Source organism: Drosophila subpulchrella, chromosome 2R (genome assembly GCF_014743375.2).
Source record: "Drosophila subpulchrella strain 33 F10 #4 breed RU33 chromosome 2R, RU_Dsub_v1.1 Primary Assembly, whole genome shotgun sequence".
Taxonomy (NCBI): domain Eukaryota; kingdom Metazoa; phylum Arthropoda; class Insecta; order Diptera; family Drosophilidae; genus Drosophila; species Drosophila subpulchrella.
In genome coordinates, this window is record NC_050611.1 from 9,414,690 (window position 1) to 9,426,941 (window position 12,252).

The 12,252-nt window shown below is 33.1% G+C and overlaps 1 protein-coding gene across 2 annotated transcripts in view; it reads left to right on the top strand.

The window, feature by feature from the left end:
- Positions 1-12,252, top strand: part of LOC119549308 — a 75,812-nt gene that overhangs the window by 14,304 nt on the left and 49,256 nt on the right. The window contains exon 1 of one of the 2 annotated variants that reach the window (XM_037857266.1): positions 4,583-5,175. The exons of the other annotated variant lie outside the window; for it this stretch is intronic. The gene's annotated coding sequence lies outside the window, so the exon portion shown is untranslated. Of the gene's footprint in view, positions 1-4,582; positions 5,176-12,252 lie in introns of those variants that run through there. 2 annotated transcript variants of the gene reach the window in all.

A 12,252-nucleotide genomic window follows, 5' to 3' on the forward strand; every position in this document is an offset into this window, starting at 1 on the left:
ATCAAGTTGAAAATATAAATCCAGTAAAAAGGTACCTTTGTTATAGCAATAATTTAGTGTTTTTCTGACCTTAAACAAATCGCCTTCGAACCATAAAGCTGCAGACAAATGGAGTAATAATTAGGGACACACATACACTTCTGCTCGATAATTCCCTCCGGAGGGCATTAATTTTCCCATTTTTAGGTCATTATCCATATTGAATTACGTTGGTTGGATAATAAATCAATGCCAGAGATTCTGGTGCAATTTTAGATATCAAATACATTTGTTCAGCTGCAGCGGACAACTATTTATGTGTTTTTGTTCTGCTTTGCTAGCTGGCTTAAAGTTTTAAGACCGTGCAGCAGGGCGTATGCGCAATAATTGGATTCGCAGAACAGATGAATGATTCATTGGGCGGTCAAGATGGTATTTAAACGACAGAACCCTTGCTCGACAGCCTGTTTGCTGAGCCCTCCAAAGGCAGGCAGCTGGAATCGCTCGGAAGATAAACACGGGGGCCAGAGCCCCGAGTTCTAAACGCCGCAGCATCTTTCAATGGCAACGGCTGCAATCAGCAGGCTCTGCCCCGACCTCTTTGTCAGAGATAAACAGAGTCCTTGTGGAGGGGAATGGGATTGGGTGGGGATCTCTAGAAGTTGGCCCAACAAAATGCACATCGAGAAAATCGCCACATTTAGGTAGAAAATGGCTAGATACTCCCAAAATGCAGGAAAATGTAATATTAAATGTAAAGCAATTTTATCTTCTGGTACTTTAACTACTTGAACTATTTTATTAGATTGTGCTTACTTAACATAGTTTATAAATTTAAACTATGTTAAAACTAAATATTTTGTTAATATTATCTCAATCAGATCAAGCTTAAAAAGTACATTCTTAAAAATAAATAAAATATTTTTATTTTATTACAAATATTTGCTCACACTTAAAGTTCCCAAAGTGTAAAATAGTAGGTATATATTCTATCTATACAATAAGATCCTTTTTGTTTTTAATATTTTTTTTCTATAAATACTATACTTTTTAACAAACGATCAATATTAAAATATATATTTTTTGTTTAAATATAATTATAAATTAATAAAGGAAGTCAGTCTAAAAAAAAAAAGTTAATTAAAATATTATATTTGAAAGCGTAAAAACTAATATATTGTACATTTGCAAAATTAAATTAGCTATAGCTAATATAATAAATAGTTCATAAGCCTTCTGTGCTTTTCAGAAAAAGAAATATAAAATATTTAAATGGCTTATAATTTTTCTGACAAACTTTTCCCCTTTCTCTCAGTGTGCGCCTTGGGCAGTAATCAGAAATGAAAAAGTGAAACAACAGAGAGGCTGGGATTGCCGGGGAAATGAAGTGCGGAGTGTTGGGGGACTGGGTGTCCATCAGACGTGTCCATCATTCGGTGAATGCCGGGGATTAGTTGTGTTGATGGGATAGCCGATGTCCCACGTCCAGTGTCCGATGACCAGGAGCGGGTCCTTTCCTTTGTCGTCCCATGTCCTTTGATTGCTTAGTCTGCTTACAGGCTGCTCAGGTGCCTCCGATGAAAGAGCCCAGGATGACTTAAAGTCCCAAGTTTATGGAAAATCTGAAAAGGGATTACACTGGCCGAGGGTCAATTACCAAAAATAGCAGGGCCGGGCTTTAGGGATGCTCCTAAAAATAACATGCTTTAATTTAAAGACACAAACTTGGATAATCAAGTAATTTTGTAATTTGCTAAGGACATGTGATGTTTTGAAATATGGTATTCCCGCTTGTATTATTACATTTTTTTTAAGGATTACATAATTATGGTATACAATTTGTATAAAAATGATAAAACACAAAATGTTTTGGAGTTATAAAAGGGGTTTTTTTTTACACCATTTGATGAAAGTTCCCTTGTCAAAAGTCATAAAATTTAGTTACAAGAATGTAGACCACAATATTTAAACCTAACAGCTTAAGAATAAAAGCCAGCGAGTTTTATTGGACTGTTTTTAGCAACAAATAAATTACTTTTTTACAACTTTCACCAACGCTTTTTGAACTTTAGTGCTTTTTGGAGAAGTAGAGAAGTGGCGGATGTTTTGCCATATGATCCTACTGCTCCTCCGGAAGTTTGGATGCACTGAATCCCTCCCTGTTTCCCCCGATTTTCCAACCGTTTGTCACTTATCGCGCCCCGCGAATTTCTGGTACTCATTATGAAGCCGGCGACTCGTTTGCCTGCGAATAATGAAGGGGGTACATCATTATCGCAACTCAGTTCCCGCTTCTGCTGTCATCATCATCAAAAACAAGGGGACTCAGTGGAACCACCCATCACCACCCATTTTTCAACACCCCTTTTCCACCCAAAATCCTGTGGCAAGTGTTGATGTTGTTGTTATTCCGCTTGACTTCGAATTTCTGGGGGAGAATGGCGGGAAAATATGGGAGTAAAAAGCTGAAATGGGGGTCTGTAATCAACGGGCGGGTAGCGAATGAAAGTTGACAGGAACAAACAGTCGGCACTGGGTTTTCCCTCATCCTTCTGTCATTTCCATTTTCCCATTCGCTTTTCACAGTCCCATCGGACATTTCTTCAATTTTATTGCTGCAATTTGCTGGGAGGACCGCTCTGGATGAAGACATTGTTTCGATTCCCCGACTGTGATTTTTAATGCACTGAGAGAAATATTTAAAAACCTGTGTGGGTATTTAAAAAGTGAACAAATGTATCATACCATATGGAACCAAAATATGTTCAAGTTCTAAAGACTTAACATTCCAATATTTTATTTTTCTAGTGCTGCCAAAAATTGTATATTTAATTGTTCTATTTGGTTCTAAAAGTTGGTTTATACGTAGAAAGTAATGCTAAAAAATATACTTCAATATGGGGTCTAGTAGATTCCGCTAAATTATTTTAATGATATTTCATAATCAGAACAGAATTAGAATATTTATAAATAAATTTATCTTAATAAGGTTATAAAAAAATATTTTTTTCTAGGTATTATTTCTTTAATTTGATTTAAACAAGTCATTTAAATAAATTTTAATCGAAATATTACTTAATTCATATTGTTCTCTGTGTATTTCCAACCGTTCAGTTATCTTTCATTTGCCAAACGCAACATGAAAAGGGTCCAATTTATGCTCGGTCTTGGGTTTTGCCTTTTTTGACTCGGTTTTTGCTTCTGGTTTCTTGTTTTGAGTAATTAAATTCCTAGCCTTGTTAATACCCTGAATAATCACCGACAAAATAAAGCAGTCGAAGGACTGTTCGAGGCATAACCAAATTTACAGTCGACTGCACTTAATGACCACTTAATGAGTTTCACGGAAAGATCTGCAGACTTGAAAGGCAAACTCGGGAAAATCCTTTTAAAAGCATCTTGCAATTTTAATAACTCTAACTGAAGCTCTCTGCTAGGATATTTAATCTAAATGTACTTTACTAAAGAAGGCATATAAAATGTACATCCTTTTTTTTGGTTAAATTTTATATAGTATCATATCATGGTTTAAAAGTATTCACTAATTAAATTAACTTAATTCCAAAACTTTAAAATTATATGATACTGCAATGCTCTTTTGTATCTTTTTTTAAATCCTGATTTCGGGCTTAAATATTCTCGTTTTACATTTGCAATTAATATTCCGTTAGGCTTACCAAATATCAATTATGTGTTTTTTTGTTCCCGCTTAAATTGGGCACTCAACTAATTAATTTTTCTGGCCTACTTTACTGCTGTTCCTTTGCAGGGCTATAATTAATTTGCATGTGCAATACATGTGGCCTTGACATATCGATTTTTATAAAATGAGTTACAAATAAAAATAAAAATGTTATATACTAACATACACACAACGTTTTAAAATTTAATCCGTTCTTACAATTTATAAACAGCAAAACTATAAATAGCGAACAATAAAATAATAGTTTAATTCATAAAAAATGTATTTAAAAGGACGCCTTTTTAACTTCTTATAAAACTAACAATAGAAAAATACTAAGACTAATAATAAAAAAAAAGTGAGAAAAGAAAAATAAATTTATTATTGTTAAGATTATTCTTTAAAAATTATTGAAGTTTAATAAATACGCTTAATTAACAATAAATTAAGATTTTTTAAATCTACCAGGTTATTAAAAAAAAAAACTAAAATAAATTTATTATTTTTAAGATTTGTCTTGAAAAATTAGCATTAAAAACATGCAGTTTAATAAATAGGCTTATTTAACAAAAAATTGAGATTTTAAAAATCTACTAGGTTTTTGAAAACAGATAATTTGGAAGTTGACTTCTTGGAGGCACTGTCTCACACAGCAGATCATTTTTGAAAAAAGAATTTACCTTTGCCCGCCATTAGTCATGAGAACAAGGCAAAGAAAGTAAAATTGTTTACACAATAAATCAAGACGAAATTAGAAAAATTCGACTAAAAATAGATATTTTCGAGTTTGTTTTTCCGATTTTCAAACAGCTGTTTCGGACCGCAGTGTGACCGCACGCTATTTACGCCCAAAATGCCGCTGAGCAGCGATCAAAGGCCACACTGCGCCGACGCTCTCGCTCTCACCTGCACTCATTTCCAATTGGGAGAGCGGGCGAAGCAGTCGGGAAAGCAGCAAAGCGCGTGTAAACAGCAGGGAAATCGCATTCGCATTTGTGCCTTGTTTTTCTTGGCCAACGTAGCCAAAACCAAGAAAACGTACAACTTTGGTCAGAAATTGGCAGTGCAGCGGAAAAACTGCAGAATGCAGAATAAAGCTGGTGGATAAACACCGATTGCTGTGTGTGTGTGTGCTTGTGTGTACACTTGTGAGTGCCTCTCGCGTGTTCGAGTGTGTGTGTGTGTGCGTTTGGCGTTTGAAAAAGAAATATTGCTCAATGGCCCAAAAAAAATAAATACGAAAAAATTGGGCAAAGAAAATCAAACAGCCGAGAAAATGAGCAGATGAGAAACAACAGCAGGCACAGGAAAACAATTTCCCAAAACGTGAAAAGTGCGGTGAAAGTGCAGCGAAAGCCAGTGAAAAGCCAATGCAAATAAATGCTGTTTTCTGCGCTCAATTTGAGTTTTTATTTTTGTGAAAGTCTTGTGCTCTCTCTTCCACCTCTTTTCCCCTCCCTCGTTGCACGCTCTTCGTTTAAATAAAAGAAAAACCACGAAAAAGGAAAAGAGAGGTGAGTTTTTCCCCAAATTAGAGTACCAAAAGTCGTGTTAATGTCGTCATTGTTAGCTTTATTTTTATTTGTGTTTTCATGTTTTATTATTATTTTTTTCGGCTCTTTATTTTCTTTTTTTGGTAAAACGAGACAGCAATAAAAATCTCAGGGCGTTGCGAAATTTGTTTCTTCTTTTTTATTTTGCTTCTTATTTGCTTTTATTTTCTCAATGGCCGCCTTGTATTTGTATTTCCAGCTGTGTGGGTGAGAGTGAGAGCGCGCGAGTGGTGAGCGCGAGCAGCGAGAGAGAGCGCATCAGCTGTGTTGTTTTATTTATCACGTTACTTCCAAAAAAGAGGAAAACAAACAACAAGAAGGAATCAAATTTGCTGGAAATACGTTTTTAAAGGCCTTGCAGGCCGCTAATTGATTCCCACCGCCTTTCAAGTCTGTTAGCCTTAGCAGTCGAAAACGTTTCTCAGCCACTCGAATATTCGCCAAAAAGTCGTAAACAATTCACTGTTTTCAAACAAATCGACGGCTGCTCTCTAACGCCCCCGCCCCCCCCCCCCCCGCCCCCCCCCCCCCCCCCCCCCGCTCCCTCTTTCACTCACTTTGAGGCATTGCCAGGTGTAAAAAGTTTAGTTCATCAACTTCTTTAAATATTAAAATTAAAATTAAAATAACAAACTGTTGAAAAAAATGTTATAAATATTAATTTATTTTTTAGACTTACAAAATATTAAGTCATATATTATTTGTTTTTAATTATTTTCATTTTTATAAAATTTTTAAGATCAAAAAATTTTTAGCTTATTTTTAATGTAGATCAAAACAAAGGAGTTGTTTTCTGGGGTGGTGTATATTTTTTATCAACTGCTAAACTAAAAGTGTGTTTAAAAATTAATCTTTATGTTTTTGTTGTTATATCTGATGCTTCTGTTTTTTTACACAACTTTAATTTAAAAAAACCAAAATTAATTATTTAAATTATTTATTTATTTTTATTTTATTTCATTTTTTTTTAACTTTAAAATTTTATTTAAACTTAGAAACAAATATTCGGGACTGAAAACCTTTAACATGGTCTTAGCAAATCAAACATGTTGTTTTCTGGAATTAGGTTTATTTCTGGATTTAGAAAATAACATTAAGTAACTTCCAATTGTTATAATTGTTACATGATTTATATTTTTTTAACTAAAATTCATAAAACATTCATACATACATTCAACTTGTTTTGGAGATTTTCTCCAACTTGGCCTGTTGACATTGAATGGTTTGTGTGTCAAACACAAACTGGCTGTAATGTTTGTTTATTTATGCACTCTATCAGGGCTGGCAAAGTGCAATAAATTCACTTGAACTCGCCCGAGAAAAGCCATCACCCCACTTGATCTGTGTGCGTTTTCTGTATTTAATTATTCGTTAATCAATTGGTGCCTATAAGGCTATAATTAAGTATAAAAATAAATGTTTCTGATGCTTGTTGTGTGCAGTAGCTGCGAACTGTTAAATGTGTAGTTCGTTTGAATCATCGATTTTAATGGATTTTCATAGAATCGCCATGGGGTTTTCGGGTATTTTGTGCGGGGATTCCTTTACAAAATTTGTATTATGCCTTATTATATTGTTATGTATTGTTATTTAAATTAGACCAAATTTCGGAGAATTATATCCAATTACTGGAACAAACACTTCGTCGAAAAGGTTTTGAGAAGATTTCTGACTAAAACTGGTTTCTGAACCATGCGTTCTCCATCATAATTAATTGGCTAGTCTAGTCTGATTGTCCGTCCGATTTTCCGATCGTCCATATGAACACCTTGATCGAAATCGGAGACTGTTTAATCATAGTCATTGAACTTGTAATTGTACGAGACTTAAACGTAAAGTGGGTTCTTTTTTATAACCAAAGTGGTTTTTAGTTTTACTTCTAATGACATACAGTTAGTATACATTTTAACTTAGTCTTAAATTAGTTATTTTTCATTTAAAAATAGAAAAGTTATGGACAATAAATTATAAGCAATTTAAACAATTATTTCAAATGATATATCATTAAATATTGTATCGTTAATAAAAATCAAATGAAATTTATTGATCATACTAACTACAAGTATTTATAAAATACTAGGTATAGATGAAACGAACACAATCTTTACATAATAATGATAACAATTTGTAATCTCTAAACATTAAAACGTAATACTCCATTTGAATAATTATACAACTATGTTAGAACTAACATTTCTTTAAACTATATTAAAGGTTTTGAAATTTGTAAGCTCCAATCATTAAGATAATTTGTCATTCCACCCGTTGATATTCTATTGTATTCCATGTAATAAGGCCTCCTAAAAAATGTTGATCCGCCTATAAATAGAACCTCTACGATCGAAACTCGTGCCAATTAGTTTATATTTATTCAAATCCATACCTAAGCTCTTCGTTATAAAATAAAACCTTTTCATTGATTAATGGGCCAGACGGTTTTGGCGATCACACCTCCACGCGTGCGACAAAATCTAAATGGAAAACAGGCTCAACCAAAACCAAACAAAGCAAACTGGCTATTAACAATATTATCGCTGTCAGACAGAATATACATTTGATGCCGCCCGAAGGCATAGTAAATTTACTTATCTAATCGGCACAGCACAAAGCGACCAGAATCCCAAAACTCATACATACTATACAGCCCAGCCCAAAAGTCGTAAAGTTTCTAAAGATTAAACTTAACGCCACACCGCGAATATAACTCTCTATATATAGTATTATTTTTGGTGAATCACATGTTCAGTACTACTCGTTTTAGTACTCTTACCTTTCAATTGCGCTCTAAACAACCGCATTAACAGGAGTATTCGGTTTTTTATTTGTCTTGCTAACTAAGTGACTGAAAGTCACGACCTGCCATAATATTGGTTAAACCCCACTTGATCCCCCGTATCGTTCGATTTTTGCACTGGAACGTGCCCAGCGAAGGGCCATTAATCAGCTAACAAAAGTGTTTATCTCAACCAGAACAACAGCAGTCGCCATATGTGGTCGAAATAGAGTTATTAATAGTTGAAAAACTGGATATGTTTAAAAGAAACATCTAATTAAAGAAACAACCACTTAAAGTTTTAAGGCCATAAACTAATAAAATATTGTAATGATTTTACATTTACTATTTTCTTGTATGCCATTTCTTCTATAAGGTAATTTTAAATTTCATGACCTAAAACATATTTAACAATATCACATAGTATCAAAACCTTCTCATACATTTGTATTTTAATTTTTATTTGTTATTCAAATTAGAGCTGAATTTGTTATAAGTCAGATGATCTTAATTATGGAAATATTCAAACCAAATTAGTTATATAATTGGTGGGAATATATTTGTTAATGCTTGTTAAATTTTATGTTAGTGAATTCACTAGTAAATACAAAAAGATATGCATCTGCGTGAATTCACTTATAGACAAGTTAAGAATTGCTTTTAACAAGTATCCTACCGGTGTTCAGGTATTTTAAGTGCACTGTGAACTTGTCGTAGTTTTTTGAGATATTAAGATATTGAAATATACAAATAAACTAAAGATAAACAAAGCCATATTTAATGTTAGTGATAACAGACTATCATACTAAACTGTTTCATGGTAAACGCCCCCAATACAATGTAAATTCTTTCAGATTGTGGCGATCTTTGATCTTGGATCTCAGTTCCCCAGTCTCTTATTCTTTTTTTTTTCTGGATCCGCAATCTCGATACAAAACGTGAACAGCCAATTAGCATATTTGTATGCACTTATACCAAAATAAAAACAGTTTTGTTTTTGTCTGATATTGGTTTGTTTATATTGTTATCTTTGCTATAAGGTCTCTGTCTAAGGTCAGTTTAGAGCTATAAAATCGTTTTCGATACGCTTCCGAATAAAAAAACAAATTTTCTATGGAAATTTTGTTGTGGAAGTTTACAAACGAATTTATGGAATTAATTTGGTTTTGTTTATAAGGCGAGGGTTAATTATAATATCTTTTTATTATATTTTGGTTTTAATATTTTACGAAGATAAAAAATAAAGCGAAATACGCTAAAATCAAAGCTAATATAACAATAATTTTTTTTTTTTCATATTTGGGATTTATATTTATTTAACCCAAACATAAATATAATGTCTTTATATGCATGTAATTTGCAAGGGATACGAACAATATACTTAACCAGTTTTGAGACCTTACTTAACCCATATTAAGGGTAATACTATACAGGTTATTATACATTTTTAACCAGCTAATTGTATTGCACTCTTGTTTTCTAAGATTAAAGATAAAACGAATTACGCTAAAATCAAAGGTAATAAAACAATACATTTTTTTTATATTTGGGATTTATTTTTATTTAATCTAAACATAAATATAATGTCTTTATATGCATGTAATTTGCAAGGGATAAAATAAATATACCTAACCAGTTTTGAGACCTTACCTCACCCATATTGAGGGCAATATAATACATTCTTAACCAGCTAATGGTAATGCATTCTTGTTGACGCACAAGGGAGTTTAAATTGAAGTGTTAAGCCCCACTTGACACATCATAAAGTCTTCGGGCGGGTAGGGAAAACTCAGTCAGTGTGACAAGTTGGTAATAAAACGGCCAAGTCAACAGGTAGAACAGAGTCGCAAAAGCGAAATATGGAGAAACAGAAGCAGAAACAGAAAGAAATCCCACCGAAAGGCCGACAGTTGGTCAAAAAGCCAGTCACTCAGTTGGCCATATACGTATACTCGTACAATGTACTTTTTGCGGGCCCCGAAAGATAAGAGCTCCGGTTCAGTTCAGTTGGGTTGAGTTGAGCGGTCGACTCTTGAGCTCTTTTTATGGAGAGCTCTTTAACTTTTGTTGCTCGACGGCGGGCCTTTATTTTTTGCTGAAACAGCAGCAACAGAATTTGTAACCTCAGAGCGTTGTCTATTTCGTTGCTTATTTTTCGGTTTAATGGTCAGACATACGGCTGTGTTGTTGCCGAAATGCGTGAGCCAGTGAAAAACAGGTTTATTTTTTAGCCAAGTCGAGAGAATAACAGAAAACAGTGAAAAAAATACAAAAAAAGAAAACACATACGTAAATAAATAAGTCGCCACTTTTGAGTTGCCAATTGGTTTTGCAGTTTTAGAGTTTGCCCAGTTGCCGACCGAAGCTCTATTTTTATATTATTCTTCATAACCAACCCTTCCCCCCCCCCCCAAAAAAAAAAAAAAGGAACAAAGTCTTGGAAGCCGACATAAATTATAGGCATTTTATTAAAATTTTCAAATTTACTGGAATCAAGGTTGATTTTGGAATAAATTAAGAATGTTGCTGTCTTTACATTTCCAGGGAAAATCGACTGACTAGCATCCCAAAATAAACGTTCTGAATAAATTAGAAATTTAATTAGTTAATATAAAGCCTATGAGGCCAGTATTATTAAGAAATACCTATACAAATAAAGCAGTATAAAGAAGTATAAGTGTGGCTAATAAGTTTAAGCAATAGTTAGTTAAAAATAAGGCCTACAGACCTAATATTATTAGATAATACATATAAAAATAAACCATTATAAATCAATATATATAGGGCCAATACTATTAAATAATACCTACCAAAATAAAACACAATAATGCAATATATATAGGGTCAATATTATTAAATAATACCTATTAAAATAAACCACTATAAAACATTATATACACATATAGGGTCAATATTATTGAATAATACCTATAAAAATAAAGCAATATCAAGCATTGTAAGTATGGCCAACAAGTTTAAGCACATAAGTTAAAGTTAAAGCCTACAGGCCTAATATTATTAAATAATACCAATAAAAATAAACCATTATAAATCAATATATATATATATATGGCCATTAATATTAAATATTACCTATAAAAATAATCCATAATAAAGAGATATACATATATACAGGGCCAATAATATTAAACAATACCAATAAAACTAAATCATTATAAATCAATAAATATATATTGGATCAATATTATTAAATAATATCTATAAAAATAAACCATTATAAAGCAATATATTAATAGGGCCAATATTATTAAATAATACCAATAAAAATAAACCATTATAAAGCATTCTAAGTATGGCTTAAGACTATATCATTCGTAGTGCAAAAAAAATAGAAATCACTCAGGTTTGAAAGCTTGAATCATACTTCAAATACCCCCATATCTCCATGTGACTCTCGGGAGTCATCTTTTTTGCAACTGCTTTTCAAGCTGTTTCTTTTTCTTCGCCTTATATGAGTGTATTTCTCATACACTCACCACACGCTAAATTATTACGATTTAATCTATGCAAATGTATAATATTCTGCTAGATTATTTATGAGTTTTTCTATTTACCGTAGGTTTTTTTCTTTCTCGCTTTTTCTGCTTTGCCTTTTATTTATTATTTTGCTTTTTACGTTTATTGAATTGGAATTTCTAATTATTTCCATTATTGCAAATATATTCCAACATTTGTTTGTCTATCGCCGGCGCAGTGAGTGTGTCCCTTTCGCACCCACTGTGCGCTAATTGTATAATTGCACCGCCTGTTGTTTGCTGTGCCCCTTTTGACCCCCGCGATCGTTAACCCGTGTGGGTGTTATAATTTATTGCACTTCTGGTGGGTTTTCAATTTTCAGACGACGTCGATTCCATATTATTTTCAACCCCAGTCCAGAAAGTCCAGCTGATAATGGGAACGTGAGACTTTGGGTAATTATGGGGGAAAATGATTATTGTCTCGCTAATCAAATATGTTGTAATATTTTCGAGCTCTCGATTATCACTCGAAGGTCGCATTACGGAAGCGTCGTATAATAAAAGGTACGATTGTAAATTCAACTAGAATAAAATGTCAGCTTTTTTCGTTTTGCATTCCGGTGGAATCGGTGGATTGTGTAACTCGTTCTGGTACCTCTTTAATGGCCTATTGCATAATCATGTTTATTATCCAGCGAGTTCTTATTTGTTTCCTCATCATCCATCTGTACTAGGCAAGCACAATTATATGAAGTCTGTGAAGTTTTATGCGGCTTCTCGTATGCG